The 18,007-nt window shown below is 42.1% G+C and overlaps 1 protein-coding gene across 4 annotated transcripts in view; it reads right to left on the bottom strand.

The window, feature by feature from the left end:
- Nucleotides 1-17,570, bottom strand: part of PRKD1 (protein kinase D1) — a 768,557-nt gene extending 750,987 nt beyond the window's left edge. For 2 of the 4 annotated variants that reach the window (XM_045569394.1, XM_045569403.1), the window contains exons 1-2: nucleotides 16,921-17,570; nucleotides 2,743-2,788 (exon numbers count right to left, since the gene is read on the bottom strand). The gene's annotated coding sequence lies outside the window, so the exon portion shown is untranslated. Of the gene's footprint in view, nucleotides 1-2,742; nucleotides 2,789-16,581; nucleotides 16,664-16,920 lie in introns of those variants that run through there. The other 2 variants (XM_045569402.1, XM_045569404.1) reach the window with 1 other exon arrangement.
- Between the last annotated feature and the right edge of the window lie 437 nt (nucleotides 17,571-18,007).

Here is an 18,007-nt window from a genome sequence, read left to right as displayed (position 1 = left end):
TTTTATAAAATCATGCTGACTGAAGTGTAGAAAATGAATAGCAGAGGAAGAAACCAGCTAGTGGGCTGTTGCAGCAATTCGGGAGGGAGACGGTGAAGCCTGAACTGAGAAAAAGCAGTGAGTTCAAACAGAAAACCAGAGATCTCATCCACAAACTGCAGGGTTCAAATGTGCTAGTGATGGAGAGGGAGGTGCCAGGGATGACCTTCAGTCTAGTTTAGGTGACTGATGTCTAGAACAGCATTCAGACAATTATAAGCTAAGGGGAAAATGTGCTTTTTAGATTGTGTGCTGCAATATAATTTAGGATTGGACAAATCCTAATTTACTTTACTATTATATAATAAATAGTAGGGAAAGAGGTATGCATACTTTATAAGACTGTTCTGGTTATTGAAGGTTTTCTTTGGCATGTAGCCCAAAGAAAAAAAAAATTTCACATGTTCTCACCACCCTGATGACCAAAAAAATACCTCTACTGTAGGCACAGAGTGGTTAACATCTCTAATTGGCCTTAGCACAGTGCCAAGACTCAGGAGGTAAGAGGAGTGCTAAAGAGGTTAGAGACATAATCAAGGAGATACAAAAGGAAAACCAATTTCAGCAGTCACTGAGATTTGTCTATACAGAGCATCATTAGAAAGAGTAAATGGCCTGCTGAACTCTTTGGTATTGAGAATACATCTCTAAAATGTAGAGAAGATCAAAATTATATCACTCAATGCTGTGTCTATGTGCTTCTGTGCATATACCTACATATATACAAAGTAAAGTGGAGAGAGAGTTTGTAGAGCATGTAACCTGGAGTCCTGAATCCCCTGAGCAGTGGTCACTAGTTACCTAATTCAGTAAGTCAACAAGAACCACATCTTGTGCCCTTGCCGTGTGCTCAATGCATCTTGCTGCCAGGCAGGAAACATCTTCAGCTACCACTGATGGAGTGCTCACCTGGGGCTAATTGCTTAACAAACATTATCCAGTTTAATCCTTTCAACAGCCTATGAGTTTGACCCTGTGATGCTTAGGAGGGTTAAGCCATTTGTCCAGGGTCACTCAGCCAGTAAGTGGAGAAGCCTGGGTTCAAACACTGGTCTCCTCTAACTCCAGATCCATGCCTTTAATCATTACGCTATCCCAGGTTACTGTTCATTTGATTTTTAAAAAAATCAATTTATTTAATACTTCATTAACACAATGAACCACGTATGCCACTAGCTAAATTCTTAATATCGACATAGAGTTTCACTCCTACTTCAGACTTGTGGCTCCACAAATGATAAGGCAGTGTGCTCTTATTTTGTTTCAGAGCATGCAGAGCTGGTATGTGAGAGACAGGCGGCAGCCAGTTGCTATGGCAATTGCCTGTCATTAATGATAAAGGGTAATTACTGCAGCAAATTTGTTTAGCTTGAAAAATCTGACTTGCCCCTTCCCCACAGGGGGCACAACCCTTTATACCCTCTCTACTCACAACGGCCTATCCTCTTGTGTAAGCCCTACCTGGACCACTTGGCTTTGCTGCAAAGAGCTAAGTAAAGCCTGACTTCTTAATGATTCAAGAGAAGGCACATTAGATGAGTCACACAAAGAGAAAAGCTCAGAAGAAAAGATACACATTTCCCTCCTTTACAAACTGTCTAAACTCATTTTCCCTTAATCAAAGTTTGCAGGAAATAATCCGAAGTATTACACATTTGTGGACCAAGTTCAATGACTGTTTGAACGGCCATATGTGGTTAATTACTAGATGCTAAGCCTGCAAGATCAAACAATATTTTTAAACTGACGTACAGAACTATAAATCTATGTACTCAATATTACTTACAAGTCTTTCCAAGTCAGCAGTAGACCTTGTGATGGTGGGAACCATGTTTAGCATGGTGGGGGGCAATGTCGAGTAAAAAACTTCATTAGTGCCTTTTATTATAACTCACTATTCTATATGAGTTGAAAAAGGAACATTTCTATCTGTAGCAGGTTACACACTGTGGTAGGTAAATATTGTCATAAAATAAATGCCAAAGTAAAAATCCCAGAAGCTGGAAAGCAACATAAAATCAAACACCTATTAGTCTCTAATTTCTTCCCACTCCTAAACTAGGGGTCCAAATATGTCTCCCACCTTAAGTTTCTTTTGAAATGCAGCCTGTATTTGCTTGGCCACCGATGATGAATCCTCAGAAATTGTTCTCACAAACAGGAAGTCTGGTGAAGGCATTAAGTCCTGTTTCATAATTATCTTTTTCCTTTTTAATCCAGTTCCACTTATATTCAACACCTCTCCTACAAAGAAGTAGACAACACTTTGATCCAAAAATGTGGACTATTCTCCACAAGAATATGTGCTACTCTTTGGAGACTAATGTGCCAACCTGTCTATAACCCTAGCCCTGGAGTTTGGCCTGTTAACTGGAGTTACATTTTGTTCTGTCAAAACTTTTTTATGTGGCATAGAGTAGCTATAGCAGAGAAAGTTTGGGTGGCAAACAATCAAAGGGGTGGCTCACCCACACATGATGTGTAACAAAGGTGGGAAGGGGGTTCACCACTATTTGTAATTCTCAAAACTGTGACAGTAAGAATCACAGAGATTCAAACACCCTGGAGCCTACACATAATGACCAGGCTCTTAACCCAGGACCAAACATCTCTTTTGATCAGGATAGAATGACTCTTTCATTTTGAGAGCCTGCAACGGACAGAAAGAAAGGCATTACATACAAAAAGCTATATTCCACTCACCTACTGCATTTCTGTTCCATGGTACAGCAAATTAAGGTCAGGAAGTCTGGAGGAGAAAGGAAATTGGCAGATGAATGGACGTGAAAGAGGAAAAAGGAATTAGCAGAGTTTGGGATTAGTCTTAGCCCTTGGGCACATCCTTGTTCAGTTGCACTGTTACTACCCTAAACAGCTGATCAGCTCATTTCCAGCGTGGAGGGGAGTTTTACCTGTTTTGTCCCAGGATGTATCCCAGACCTCCCAAACCGTGCCTGGCACATGGTAAACTCTTGATGAATATCAGTTGAATATATGAATAAAACCATTTTACTCTGTTTTCTGCCATTTCAATTCTTAAGTCATTCCATCTTTGTTTCAATTGAAATAACCAGAAAGGCCCAGTGGGATATAAATTACTACCTGGACAATGGCAGTATTAATAAGAGCAAGACCAAGTAAAATCAGGCTGCAAAATTTAGGGCACATCCCTGATTTCCTCACCAGCTTCCTAGATTTCAGACTGAGGCTAAAGATTTCACTCCTGCAATTTGCTTTTTTAGTTGAGCCTAAGACACAGGTCTTATTTTACAGGCCTTCCTCTAACAGGAGATGCTCTCTGGGGCCAAGGAAGGGGGGCCCAGGAGGCTCCCATCAATTGGTAAGAGAGTTTAGTGGAAGGAATAGAGCTCCGAAGCACTGAAGCATCTCTGAACCCTAACTGCAGACCTCTCAAGAGTCCCCAGAATTTAGGGCAAGCTGAAAAATAATGGCTTCCTTTGACTTCACTCCTCCATTTTCCTCTTCTCACCAACAACAGGGTAGCTTTGTCAAAAAGGAAAATCATATGTGGATATTCCCTGTGCCACCCCCAGAAGACATTTGGCAATGTTTGGAGATAGTTTGGGGAAGTAACAACTGGGAAGCAGGGGAGTGGGTTGATGCTACTGGCATCTGGTGGGCAGAGGCCAGGGATGTTACTAAGCATCCTACCGTGCACAGGGCAGCCCCCACAACAAAGAATCACCTGACCCAAACCGTCAATAGTGCTGAGGTTGAGAAATCCTGTTCTCCACTATCTGGTGCTTATTCTGTTCCAGGTGTTAATGCTGAATGCTTTTTATGCTTAATCTCATTTAATCCTTACAAGATTACTGAATCCTCACAAGAATCTCTGAAGCAGACCTTATTATTATCTTCATTTTACAGATGAAGACAATAGAGCTTTGCAGAGTTTAAGTAACCTGTCCAGCGCTCACACAGCCCATGAGTGAAAGGGACTGTTTTCATGCCCAGATCTACCTGGCTCCAAGTTCCACCAGATTACGTTCAGGTGAATTCAAACGCCCAGACTGCCACTTAACAGAGCATTGCACTAGTCACAGGCACTACTCACTCCCAGAAAGCACCTCCAACCAGTTCTTAATTTAAGATACTGTATATCTTAAATACTTCCATTAATTCACATTTTAAAAGTAATAGCCCTTGTAAAAACAATAAGCACGTAGCCCTTGCTTTATGCCAGGCACTGTCATAAGGGCTTCGCTTCGTATGTATTAACACACCAAATACTCCAAACAGTCATGGGAGGTAGGTACCAATATTATCTCCATTGTGCAGATGAGGAAACTGAGGTTTAGAGAGGTGAGGTCACACAGTGAGCAAGGCACAAAGGTAGGATCTGGTTGCAAGAAGTCTTACTCTAGTTTCTGTGATCCTTCTTAACCGCTATTCTATTGTGCCTGGCACACCTACAAAGCTGGGGAAATGACCACATAAGCCACTCAGTGGGAGGTGACCCTTCCTCCCTCACAGCCTGTACCTCAAGTACATGCGTAGGAATGAATCTTCACTCCCTTTGCTATTCTTTGTAGAGATGCCAAGACCTCAGAAGATCATGATACTGAAAGTATGGAGATCAGAAATAAACTTTTCTCTAGCTTGACTAGCCCCTGAAGGCAAACCAGCATCACCCTCGCTTACTGCTTTGAAATTCTCTTTCATTGTTTGCATAAAATTTCCTTTTATTAAGTGTGGGATTTGAAAAGGTTTTCAAATAATTACTACAGTTAGTCTAAATGTAAAAAAGCTAAAAGGAAAACTGTTTGCAATTAGGATTTGCATAATTTCTTTAACACTGCCTGAGTTGTCTACATTTGCAGCTAAAAGTAGAGCAGTATTTTGGATGAAACAGAATGAAAACCATTTGCCTGACCCTTGACATTTTTTTTAAATACCTCAGCTTGTTATGGGAACCCAAGTAATTAGATGCTTAAGCACTTTTTCAGAGAATTCTTTTTATTTAAAAAAAATCTTGCTTATTATGTCTTAAGTGAACTTTATAAAAGCAGGAAGGTCAATTTCTGGGTTTTCAAACATGAGTCAGTAGATCTTGTGAATCACTTTTCCTCATAGATAGCCCTCACAATCTCACAAATTCCGTCAGGACGACTCAACTCTTCTCACTTGAACACATGTTTTATGGGTACCTATATATAACTATAAATTTACATAAATATATATATCGCCTACTGCCAATTAGTATGCATTTATGAGCAATGCCCAATAACCCTGATGATAAGTGAAAGTACATCAGCCATGAGACATCCCTGGGAAACCAATGGGAATCTCAGCAAGTATTTAACTTAAGAGTAGGTGAAGGAGACTCATTACTGGCCTGGCTTGTTGCCTTGTTCTGTTTGAAACCTTGATTAAAGAAATAACAAACATGGAATGCTAATTAAACTGTTTGACCAATTTCAATAAACAAGCATGTCTAATTTGGGGAGCGAAGAGAGGGGATAAACACGATGGCTCTGCTATTCCTTTTCTTATACCAGTTCTTTGATTCCTGCTATGAGAGTTCACGTCCCCAAAGGCCTCCAGATCAGCAGGGTAGCTGATTCCAGGGTAAAGAGAGAGAGAAAAATGTGTCAACTTGGTGAAGCTCGCTACAAGCTACAGCTTGCAGGACTCCCTGAGATCACAGCCCATGATTGCAGCCTGTCCCGCTCACGAACTGTCACCTAGCACAGCATGTTATAAGTCGTGAAGAATGTGTTTAAGTATAAATAGTCTTGCCTGGCTTGAGCAAGCAAAACTGTTCCTTTAGTTCAGCGCACACACAGCTTGGAGGCCAGTGTCTTGGGCATACCAGTTGTATCTCCACATAAAATGAATGTCGGCAATGCCCTAGTATATAATATTGTCTATTAGACAGCGCACAAAGGCCTGCACTGTGTGTACATACCGTAGCCACACAGAAAACATTACCAAATGAGCCTGCTTTTAGCCCATTGCCTCATACAGTGGTAATTAAGGAGAACTGCTTTTTGATTTGCAACTATTTGCTGTTCTGCAGGAAAAACAGAGCTTAGGCCATCTTGTTCCATTTGTTGTTGCCATGCTTAATCTTCTGATTCATGAGGAATTATTACACCCAACACCTATGGGGAATTTAATTGTTTGGCTCCTACTCCTATGGCAAATGTAATTATGGGGGAGGAGGATCTATAGATTAACATTTTTTAAAAGCTTCAGCCAAGAAAAAAATAAATAAAAGGAGGTGGAGTTTTTTGTAAAACCTCGTATTGAATAACATACAGGGTTGAAACAATGCCAGTACTGAGCTTAAGAGAAAACATCAATGCCTAAATGGGAGGTCAAACCAGGGCCATGCAGCCCAGACGTTTGATCCCATCACCATTAACTTAGAGATCAGCACACCCCATCTAGCCCTCGGACATTTGTAGATAATTGGGATACATTTTGCTGGTGTGGATAAAAATATAAGATGAAGTGGTTTTGTGAATTTTTAGGTCTGCTGTCTTTGGTCTTTAATGACAAAGCTCCATCTTTCTACAAACAGATGAGTAAGAGAGCTTATTGGCAGGAATGACCTGGTATTTCATTGCTTAGCTGTGCAGACAGGTGGAGGAGGGACGTGGGCTGTAGCAGACGCTGCCAGCTCTACCCATGTTCCTGGGACACTCCCATTTCAGCAGCAGGCTACCAGCTGCCAGTATCAGTACCTCTGTCCCCAAGGACTTTCTGGAACTATGGCTGGGCCTGCTGCCTATAGTGGCAGGCCAGCGACTCTCAGGAGTTGGTGAATACCCCAGGTCCCTCACCCCTCAGGAAGAATCATCTGCACATGTTTTTTGCCCTTCCCAGGTATTCACCACAGGATTAAGTTCCAGTTGCCCGCAGTGGTAGCTGGCTTAATACCACATCCATTATTGGCTGCCTTCCCTTGCTTTAACCACTTCTCTACTGCTTTATAGGTATTCCCTGAATCTAGAGTCATTGTCTCAGGATCTACTTTCCAGAGGAGCCCAGATAAGCACAGCTACCTGCCCTCAAACCACACAATCTGATGAGGGAAATGAGATTAGAAGAGCAAAGGAGAAGAGATGAAATGGCTAGATCAGTCAGATGGCAAATGTAATTATGTGGGTCAGAGTTACCATACACTAAGAAATGCAGATTTGTTTCTCTTTTTTTGATATCTTGTCCCTAGGCAAGCCCATATAATTCATTCATTCAACAAATATTTATTGCAAGTCTACTACATGCCAGGCAATAGCACAGCAACAACCAAAAGGTCCCAACTTACATTCTATATATATGTATAAACTCACAAGTCATTTAGTAATAAGTGTTACAAAGAAAAAGAATGCAGGTGTATTAGTCTGCTCAGGCCACCACAGCAAGATACCACAGACTGGGTGGCTTAAACAACAGAAATTTTTTTTCTCACAGTTCTAGTGGTTCTAGTTCAAGATCAAGTTGCCATCAGGGTTGTTTTCTGGTGAGGCTTTTCTTCCTGGCTTGTAGGAGGCCACCTTCTCACTGTGTCATCATTTGGCTTCTTTGCCGTGGAGAGAGAGAAAGACCTCTCTGGTGTCTCTTCCTCTTCTTATAATGACACTAGTCCTGTGGAATAAGGGCCTCACCCTTACGACCTCATTTAACCTTTATAACCTCCTTATGGGCTCTATCTCTAAATACTGGGGGATAGAGTTTGAATATATGAATTTGGGGAGCACGCAATTCAGTCCATAACACAGGGTAAAGGCATGGATAGTAGCCATAGAAATTAAGTTTATAATCTTCAAACTGGTGAGGAAATTATCCCATAAATTTATTCAGTATCTGCTTGGAACAGGCATGGCTGTGTATTAGTTGACTACTGTCTTCATTGTGAATTTTGATAGGATAAAATTTATAATTGTGACTCCAGAGGAATTACATGAGCAACAATGCCTTCTCTTCCATTTTTATCCCTATGATTTGTCTTTATCATGCTGCTATAATCTCAATGATAAAAAAAAATGTTACTTGTATACAAAGTTTTCAGTTGATAGAAGAAGACAATTTTAATTCTTTAAAGGCATAATCCTAAGCAGAAGGAATAAGGAAAACCATGATCTGGAAACCCTAAACCAAGCCATAGGAGAGCAGGGAGGTCTTCAAAACTGCCAGGCCACATATTGATGAGCTTCAGAGAACATTAGGAGAAGCAAAATCCCCGTGTTCATTGTTAAGCCATTTTCAAGCGCTGCCTACTCTCTCAAGAACCTGCCTGGCTCTCCTTCAAACACCGCTTAACATGCCCAAATCAGAGTTGTATATAGACCACACACACTCCCCATCCTCCCCCCAAAAAAAGACAGCCCATGCCTTCAGTATAATCATATGGTACAAATAATAGAGGCTTTGTTAACTACCAGCTCTTTTTGCAAAGCCTATCAAATATCAGAGACAGTATAATGCTGTAATTGCATCTATGAACCTGTGTAATGTTTAGACAATGAGTTCTAAAGGTCAAGGTACATAAAACACATCCGATATATTTCACTGATGAGCCTAAAATGTTTAATATGATGTGAAATGAAACTAAGCACAGAACATATATTTCTTGGTAAGAGATAGTAACTTATTTAGCTATTATCAAATGACAAAATATTATTTATTTTGAAAAAATTTTTTATTAATCACTTACAATTTTACCTTTTGAAATTATAGAAGGATTTGATTTAGCATATGCTTGGCTTAACTTTTAGTCAACAATGGGTGGTACAAAAATTTCTGCTTTGCTTTGTTATTGAGGTAGAGATTAAACCTCAGGTGACAATAATCAAACACAAGTTGCTTGGTCATATAAAGAAATGACCTCTTTAATGTTGGAGTGCTCCAAGGCCCAATCCTTGGTTCTCTATCCACCACAGGTTTTCATCCAGTCTCTTGGCTTTAAATCCCAGATGTGGTCCAATGGCTCTCAAATTGACATCTTCAACACAGCCCTCACTCCTGAACTTAGGTCTCACATATCCGGTTGCCTACTTGAAATCCCCATTCGGAAGTCTACTAGTCGTCTCAAGGTCAAAAGCTCCAAAACTGAGCTCCTGATTTTATCCCACCAAATCTGTCCCACCAACAGAACTCCCTATCTTAGCAATTCCATCCTTCCAGAGGCTCAAACCAAAATTCCATGAATTTTTACTCTTTCTTTCATCCAACACATCCCATCCATTAGCAAATCACATTGGTCTAACCTCAAAGGATATCCAGGATCCCACCTTTTCTTACCTCCTCTACTATTGCTTCCCTGGTCCAAGCCACTAAAATCTCTTTCCCAGATTATTTCAGTAGCCTTTCAACTGGCTTTCCTATTTCCACTTTTAACCACCCCCTCAAGTCTATTTTCACTACAACAGCCAAAGGGATCCTTTCAAATATGTCAGATCACATCACTCATCTTCTTCTCATTTCACTCTAAATACAACGCGAAGTTCTAACATCGAACCTCTCAGTCCCACTCTATTCCAATCAGATTGGTCTCTTTGCTGTTCTTCAAACAGGCCTGGCAATTTCCCTCATTAGGGGTTTGGCAATGCTGTGACTTCTGCCAAAAACTCTCTCGTCCCAGATATCTCTGTGAGGCTGACTCCCTCCTCTCCTTCAAGCCTTTGCTCAAATGTCACTGTCTCAATGAAGACTCCCCTAACCACTCTGTTTAAAATTGCAACTCACAACACCTCTCCTCACACGCCTGATGTCCTTTGCTCTGTTTCTTCTTTTATCACTTCCTATGCATTATATACTTTATTATTACATTTATGGTTTATTGTCTGTCTCACCCAGACAGAGTATAAGGCTCATAAAGCTGCATCCTAAGAACCTATAACAGTGCTAAACACAATAAATATTTGTTGAATCAATGCAATGCCTTTCTTAATTTCTTTGTTCAAGAAGTATCACTAGGGTTTCATTATAAGAAAAATGAATCATCAAAGAGAAGGGACTATTCATTCTGACTGCAAAATAATAGTAATAAATCTAACATATGAATTTTAAAATACCAACAATTTTATTTAATGATATGTTTTTCAGGAAAAAATTTCTAAAACTTGGAAGTAAGCAGAAGAAATGGGATCATTTCAGTGCAAGTCTGCACTTGACTTTACTATTGCATGGGTTATTTTCTAATTCTGCAGGGGCAGAGGTTAACATGTAGGTGTTTTGTTCAGTAAATATGCAAATAATTTCTGTCCAGTAGAACAGATGATCACAAAGACTTATGGTCCAATTGTCCATTTGGACATTAACTAATTTTGCATCTAACCCAGCAATCCATTAAATTTCCTATAGGTACCTAGCTTCTCAAAGTTCTTTGGATTAATGTAACATCTTACTGGTTCCTTCATTATTTATAAGATGAATAAAATCTTTGACATGTGTTCATATCCATGAGAGTCATGATTGAGCCTTGGTGTTTTGTTTGTTTGTTTTTAGAAACAGGGTCTTGTTCTCTTGCCCAGGTTGGAGAGCACTGTCACAATCCTAGCTCACTGCAGCCTCAAACTCCTGGGCTCAAGCAATCCTCCTGATTCAGCCTTCCGAGTAGCTGGGAGTACAGGCAATTTAGCCCTTTTGAATATTATATTTAACATGCTCAATAATCAGTTAATTTGTTTACTGCTTGGGAACTATAGTGAAATATCTCAGGAGCTTGGAAATGAGAGAAGTAAGATTCTCAGCTAGAACATAATAGATTATATCATGTTCATTAACACAAAGACTTAGTGTCATAAAGTTGTCATTCTTCATAAGTTAACTTATAAATTTATCAGAATCCTAATAAAGCACCATCAAGTTTTGAGTTTTTGTTTGTTTTTTGATTGATTTTTGAAACAATTCTAAAGTTCATTTGGAAAAAATAAACAATGATAATCAGAAAACCAATGAAAGGGAAGAGTATGAGGGAAGACTGGTCTTACCAAATATTAAAATATATTTAAAAGGCTCAAATTAGAAGATATGATATCAGTACATGAATAAATAGATATACCAGTGGGACTAATAGAAATGGACCCAGATACATAAGGGAATTGAGACTAAGTTAAAACAGCAAAAGTGGCACCTCAAGACTGTGGGTAAAAGATAACTCATTAAATGAATGGAGTTGGGGTAAATTCTAGGGGGAAAGTTATGCTGGATTCCTACCTTACATGTTAAACCAAATAGATTCAAGGTTTCACTGTAAAAGATAAAATCATGTACATACTAGAATGTAACCTAGAAAAATTCCTTTATGTCTTTGGAAAAGGGAAGGCTTTGCTAACTATGACTCAAAATCCAGAAGCTCCTCCCCAAAATAAGTGGCAAATTTAGGCACATAAAATTCTTTTAAAAGTATATGTATACTGTGTATGCACGTATTTTTCTCCCACATGTAAAAAGTAGAAAGACAACTAAAAAACTTAGAAAAGTTTCAAATCTTATCATAGACAAATGGCTAATCTCCCTTATATTTTTTAAACTCCCAGAAACAAATAAGATAAAAGCAAACTGATAGAAAAACAGGCAAAGTATAAGAACAGCCAGTTCACAGAAAAGGAAAATCAAATGACTCAAATATCTATGTTCAAACCTACTCTTTATAAAAAGATAAATGCAAAACAAAACTACATTGGGTAGTATTTTTCATTTATCATATTGGCAAAAATGCAGACATTTGGAAACATTCAACTGGCAATGCTGTGGACAAATAAGCACTTTCATACATCAGGAGTATAAATAGGGAAAACCTTATTTATGAGTTCATGCTCTAAGGGGAGTGATTTGACAACAGCTAACACAATTACTTATACATATCATTTGACCCAGTAGTTCCTTTCTGGGATCTAGTCCACAGATATATAAGCATATTTTCAAAATGGCCTCTGTACAAGGTTAATCACAAGAGCATTTTTAGAATGAAAACAACTTAAATGTCCACCAATGAAGGTTGATTAAAAATATATATAAAAAACCATGGTACAGCCAGACAACTATAAACGAAGAATGAGAAAATTCTGTATATACTAATTGAGTTCTTGGCTAAACCCGAGTGTGTGATAAGGACTTTGGGGACATATCTCTTGTGGTAGAGGAGAAGTCTTCCATTTTGTTTCACTTTAGGGAAGAGGGCTCTGCAATGCAAGTCTTGAGCTTCCGGGCTTTGCATTGGTTTTGCTAATGTACTTTTCTTTTCTTTTTTTTTTTATTTCAGCTTATTATGGGGGTACAAAAGTTTAGGTTATGTATATTGCCCATGCCCCCCTACCCCCCGAGTCAGAGCTTCAAGCATGTCCATTCCCCAGACAGTGCGCATCCCACTCATCATGTAGGTATACACCATCCTCTCCCCCAACATAAGACAATGTACTTTTCTTTACCATCTGATGGGGTGCTTATGGCCCCTTTCTGTGTTAAGGCTGAACAATGTGTCCTCCCCCTGGTTTTATCAGGTCTTTCTCCCTCACCTTCAAGCTGCTTCTTTTGCTCTAAGCCTTCCTTATCGTGGCTGGCCGCCCAGTTGCTGGTGCTAGTGTTTTTACAAACGACCAGGTCATTATACCAACAGATATCATTGTCCTGGTGCTTAAAAAAACAAGAGCCTCTTAGGTTTGAGGAGCCTTGCACAGCCCCTCTTCCTATGAATCGGAAAGGAGACACCTGGACCGGTACTTTGACCAAATGGCCCCAGTTGTTACCTGGGGACACCCAGCTCTAACAGAGCCCAGTTGGCAAAGTCTCTCCTTTCCTCCCCCACTTTTTACTTCCCTCCTTACTTTCTAGATGGGTGCACAGGGATCAAAAATCCCTCCTAACACCCCTTTGGGGTGCATTCTCTCAACCTAGGACAAGTTTGATCCAGACAATCTGAAGAAGAAACGTTTAATCTTCTGCACAACCGCCTGGCCACGGTACAAGCTGGATGGCAGAGAACAGTGGCTGCCACATGGGACTCTAAATCACCCCACCATCATACAATTGGACCTCTTTTGCAAAAGGCAAAGAAAATGGGCCAAAACACCATATGTACGGGCTTTTTTATTTACAGGAAAATCCTCAGTGTTGCAAGGGGTATTCAGAGCCAAGTAAGACTATGGTGTTAAGAGATCCTCCTCAGGTTCCCACCCATTCTGAGCTGCCTCTTACCCAGGTAGGCCTAAAGGGGAGCCCTAAAAGGGGGAGGCTGTGCCATCTCTACCTCCACTGGGGGAAAAGGTAACTGGGCTCCTCCCCTTGGTGGAAGCAGCAGAGAAGTTCGGACCAATCCTGGTCCATAAGTCCCTTGGTTTAGTAGAGGTAAATCAAATAACTCTGGGTGAGCTACACCAATCACCCTGATAAGTATGTCCATCATTTGTGTCTAGCCTATGACTTGGCTTGGAAAGATGTGCAAGCTATTCTAAGCCAGACTTTAAATGATTTTGACAAATCCAGAGTGTTAACAGAGGCAAGAAAATTTGCCATGGGATTACACCTTTCAAATCCTAGATATCCAGTGGGTGAGATGGTGGTGCCCTTGACTGACACCGGCGGGGATAATAATTCCTCAGAAGAAAAGTGAGAGAGAACATTTTCTAGTATGTGTCCAGGATGGCCTGAAGACCCGCAGGCAAAAGGCAGTCAATTATTCTAAGGTCTCCACCATAACTGAGGGGCCCTAGAAAGGCCCCATAGCCTAACTAGATCAGCTCTGGGAGGCAATAGAGAGACACACCACTCTTGATCTTAACTCCTTTGAGGGACAGGTGATATTAAAAGATAAATTCTTGACCCAAGCAGCACCAGATATTAGGAAAAATCTCCATAAGCTTGTCCAGGACCCTACCACCTCCCTGGACAATGTGGTGGCTGCCACTAATTCTGTTTTCTATAACAGAACTTCTGAGTTCGAGTCTCAGGCATGGGAGAAGGAGCAGAGGAAGGAGGCTAGGCCTGCCCAGTCACTGGCAGCATTGGCACCCACATTCGGACCAATGACCAAACCACCCACCAAAGGAAGAAATCTCCAGTGCCACATCTGCTGACAGGAAGGGCATTGGGCCAAAGACTGCCCCGACAGGGACAGGCTGCTGAAGGCCCCTTGTCATCAGTGCCGTCAAATAGGTCACTGGACCACATTTTGTCCTGTGGGATTATCCCAGAAGGGGTGCCAGTCCCCAGACTGTATCATGGTACAACAGTGAAGGAGCCTGCTCCCATCAGCCCCCTGGCAAATAATGAGAACTGGACTGGAGCCAAGGGTGACCCTCCTGGTGACAGGTAGGCCAGTAAATTTTCTTCTTGATTCTGGAGGTGCCTACTCTGTCCTCCTCACCTAGTCCAGAAAACAGACTCGAGCTGATAAGGAATCTCTAATATGGGACCTTGAACAAAAATACGCTATTTAGACATTAAAAAGGCTTTACTCCAAGCCCTGGCCCTGGGCCTACCACACCCTCAGAGAGCCTACTTTTATATGCTCATGAGAGACAGGGAATAGCTCTGGGGGGGTTAACACAGCCTTGGGGACCACAGTTAAAACCAGTAGCCAATTTATCAAAGAAACTGGACCCCTGCTGCAGGATCGCCTGCCTGTTTCAGGGCAATAGTAGCCATGTCTTTACTCTTACCAGAGGCCACTAAATTCATGATGAGAGTTTCCCTTACTGTTAGAACCTCCCACCAGGTCTCCAGGCTCCTCCAGGGAAGGACAACAAAATTGATTTCAGATAGCTGCTTATTAAAATTAAAATCAAGACTTGCTCTGAACTTAACCCCACCACTCTTCTTCCAGAGGAAACAATAGGGGAATCCAGCAGGCTAGTGCATAATTGTGAAGAGGTTATACTCCACCACTACCTTCCCCAGGCAGATCTATCCTCAGTCTCCATCCATTAAGCCCATCAGCGGTTCACTGATGGCAGCAGTTTTGTCAAGGATGGGGAATGGCATGCAGTCTACACCATAGTGACTGAGGGTCTAGAAGTGGTGGAGGCCCAGGCTTTACCAGTAAATACATATGCCCAATTAGCCAAACTCATAGCCCTGACCCGGGCTCTCCAGTTAGCCAAAGATAAAGAGTGACCATCTATCCAGATTCTAAATATGCTCATTTGGTGTTACATGACCACGCATCTATTTGGAGAGAGTTAGGATCCCTTACCACTCAAGGAATGCCAAGTAAGTATGGGCAACAGATTCATGCACTTTAGAGGCCATTCAGGAACCAGCTGAGGTGGTGGTCGTCCATTATAAGGACATCAAAGGGAGCTGATCTAATAGCTCAAGGAAATAGAGCTAGAGATATGGCTGCTAAACAGGCAGCCCTGAATGAATTGCTTCTTAACCTAGTTGGAGGCTTAGTTTCCTCTAATCCCACTCTCCCTGTTCCAGCTTATTTTATCTCAAAAATATCTGACAGGTTGACTCAAGGGTACCATTTAAGCCCCTCTGGATGGTTAGTTAAAGGAAATCTCTATTCCCAGCTAAAAAAGTCAAAAACTTGGTAGAAGCCACCCACAGTGCTACCCACTTCAGCCCAAAGCCACTTAGACATCTCCTGGAATAACATTTTGTTTCTCCTTTACTGGCCTCCACCATTAAACAGGTCACCTTATTTTGTACTATCTGCCAAGCCAGTAGTCCTCAAGGGGCTTTGAAGGCAGAACTTGCCTCCTCGGCCCAATGAAAGGGGACCTACCCTGGCAAGGACTGGCAGGTAGCTTTCACCCAAATGCCTCCATATAGAGCATTCAAATTCTTACTAGTGTTTATTGACACTTTTACTCATTGGGTTGAAGCTTTTCCTTGCAGGACTGAAAAGGCTGCTGAAGTTTCTGGAGGACATCATACCTCATTTTGGCCTTCCCCAGTACTTACAGAGTGACAACGGTCCTGCCTTTGCTTCACAGGTAGAGCAGGGAGTCTCTAGGGCCCTGCAGATCTCTTACTATCTGCATTGCACCTGGAGGCCTCAGTCATCAGGCCAGATGGAGCGAGTTAACCAGAGCCCCAAGCTCACCCTCCACAAGATGACCCAGGAGACTCAGTTGAGTACAACTTCTCCCAGTCGCTCTTTTGCATTTACACATTGTAGCTAATGCCCCCCTTTTCTTTGAGTGCTTTTGAAATGCCGTATGGCTGACCTTTTTCTCTGATCGCTACAGATTTTGATTTTCAGGACACAGCTGAACACCAACGTGCCTTCAAGTAGCTCAGTTCTTTCAGACATTACAAGAACACAAGCTACTGCCTAGAGACCCTTCCTCCCCTAGTCCTCTCTGTCGGCCGTGGGACTTAGTGCTCATCAAACAGTGGAAGGATGGGTTCCCCATCTCCCAGCTAACTCCCGTGTGGAAAAGTCCTTATCCAGTCTTACTTTCTACTGCAAGTGCTACTAAGGTACCAGGGATAACTACTTGGATCTATCATTCTCAGGTGAAGCTGTGAAAGGGCCAAAATGAAACTCATCTGGCCCTCGCAGGTGAGGACTCCAATACCAGAGGCAAATACTGGTGCACTCCCTTGGAGGATCTCCGGTACCTGTTCAAATGGACGTCTCCTCCTGTGGCTCCATCAGGTAAGTAGTACAAACTGCTTACCCATGGGTGAGACACCTTTTGCCGGGGCAAACCAAACTGCACATAACCCTAATGCTCAACCAAACCTGCTGGATTTGCCTATCCACTAAGTCACGGGGCTATATTCAACCAATGATGTGGGAAACGTGGGGAAATCTCTCTCTCTTACTATCAAGCAATATTCCACCACCTCACATACTTGAGGTGCCCAAGCCCACACTCAAATGGTTACAAAAATCCAACAGATCTGGCCTTTCCCCGATCCCTCATGACCCATACCCTCCGGGCCATATACGCTTACCTTAGTGATGTGGCTTGGGACACCTTTCCCATTTGTATTACTCAAACTGACGGACAGGGCCCGGGTGTGGGAACCCTGCCTACTTCTCAATGCATACATGATTTTGTCATCCCTCAATCACCCATGAGAAACACTAGTCAGAGCTTCGACTTTTGTAAACTTCAGATCACTTGCCAGGACCCTGACTTTGCTTTTCTCGATCCAAAAAATTACATCTTGACTAAATTTCCCCAGCCTCCAATGCTTCAGGCTGTCATTCTTTCCCTTATGAGCCAGTTTTGTTGAGGAGTTTTGTAATCTTCACAACAGGAGATTAATTCCCTGGTGGGCTGAACTAGCAAAACATCCTGTCCACTCTTTGAGGCACAACCAAAACAATATACTTCAGCCAGGGGCAGGCTCTCCAATCCTGGAAAAGATCAATTCCTCATTTGCTCACCCCTTAATCAATCTCTTACTCAGAGCCACTTTAGCAGCCCAGGCAGCTGAATAGCGTGACACCAAATTCCATGGAAGAGGACTTCACGCCACCAGCAAATCAGCTCCTGTCCTGCTAGCCAAAATCCAGTTCACTGTCCAATTTCCTCCAGAGCACGGGATACACTGAGTGTTCAGCCCCTGAACATGCTGGGTGCTTCCTCCTTACTAGAGAGGCCTCTGCTCCCTGAGCCAAGTATACCCAGATATTCAAGTTGCCCAGCATTCATCCACCTTGCCTCTCCCATTGCATGGCCAGGGCTGCCTACACACGTGGGCACTTCCCTTGATTTCCTTTTATGCCTTTATGGGAACAGCAGCTGCTGCCGGAGTGGTCACAGGAGGCACATCCCCAGGCCCACTGAAGTCTTTGGCCGCAGAGGTGGCACCAGCCCTGGTGAAAACTAGCCATACACTCGCCCTCTTACAGAAACGGCTGGATTCACTGGCAGGGCTGCCTTATAAAATAGGTGGATCTTCTAACTGCAGTAGAAGGGGGCACCTACTTGTTCTTAAAAGAATAGTGCTGCTTCTTTGTTAACAAGTCAGGACATGTTCAAGACAATATCAGTGCCATCCTGGAGTCCGCCTCCAATCTCCATAACAACAC

This window comes from Lemur catta, chromosome 1, assembly GCF_020740605.2.
Source record: "Lemur catta isolate mLemCat1 chromosome 1, mLemCat1.pri, whole genome shotgun sequence".
NCBI classification, from domain to species: domain Eukaryota; kingdom Metazoa; phylum Chordata; class Mammalia; order Primates; family Lemuridae; genus Lemur; species Lemur catta.
The sequence above is the reverse complement of the archived record's forward strand: the minus strand, read 5'-3'. Positions and strand labels throughout refer to the sequence as shown.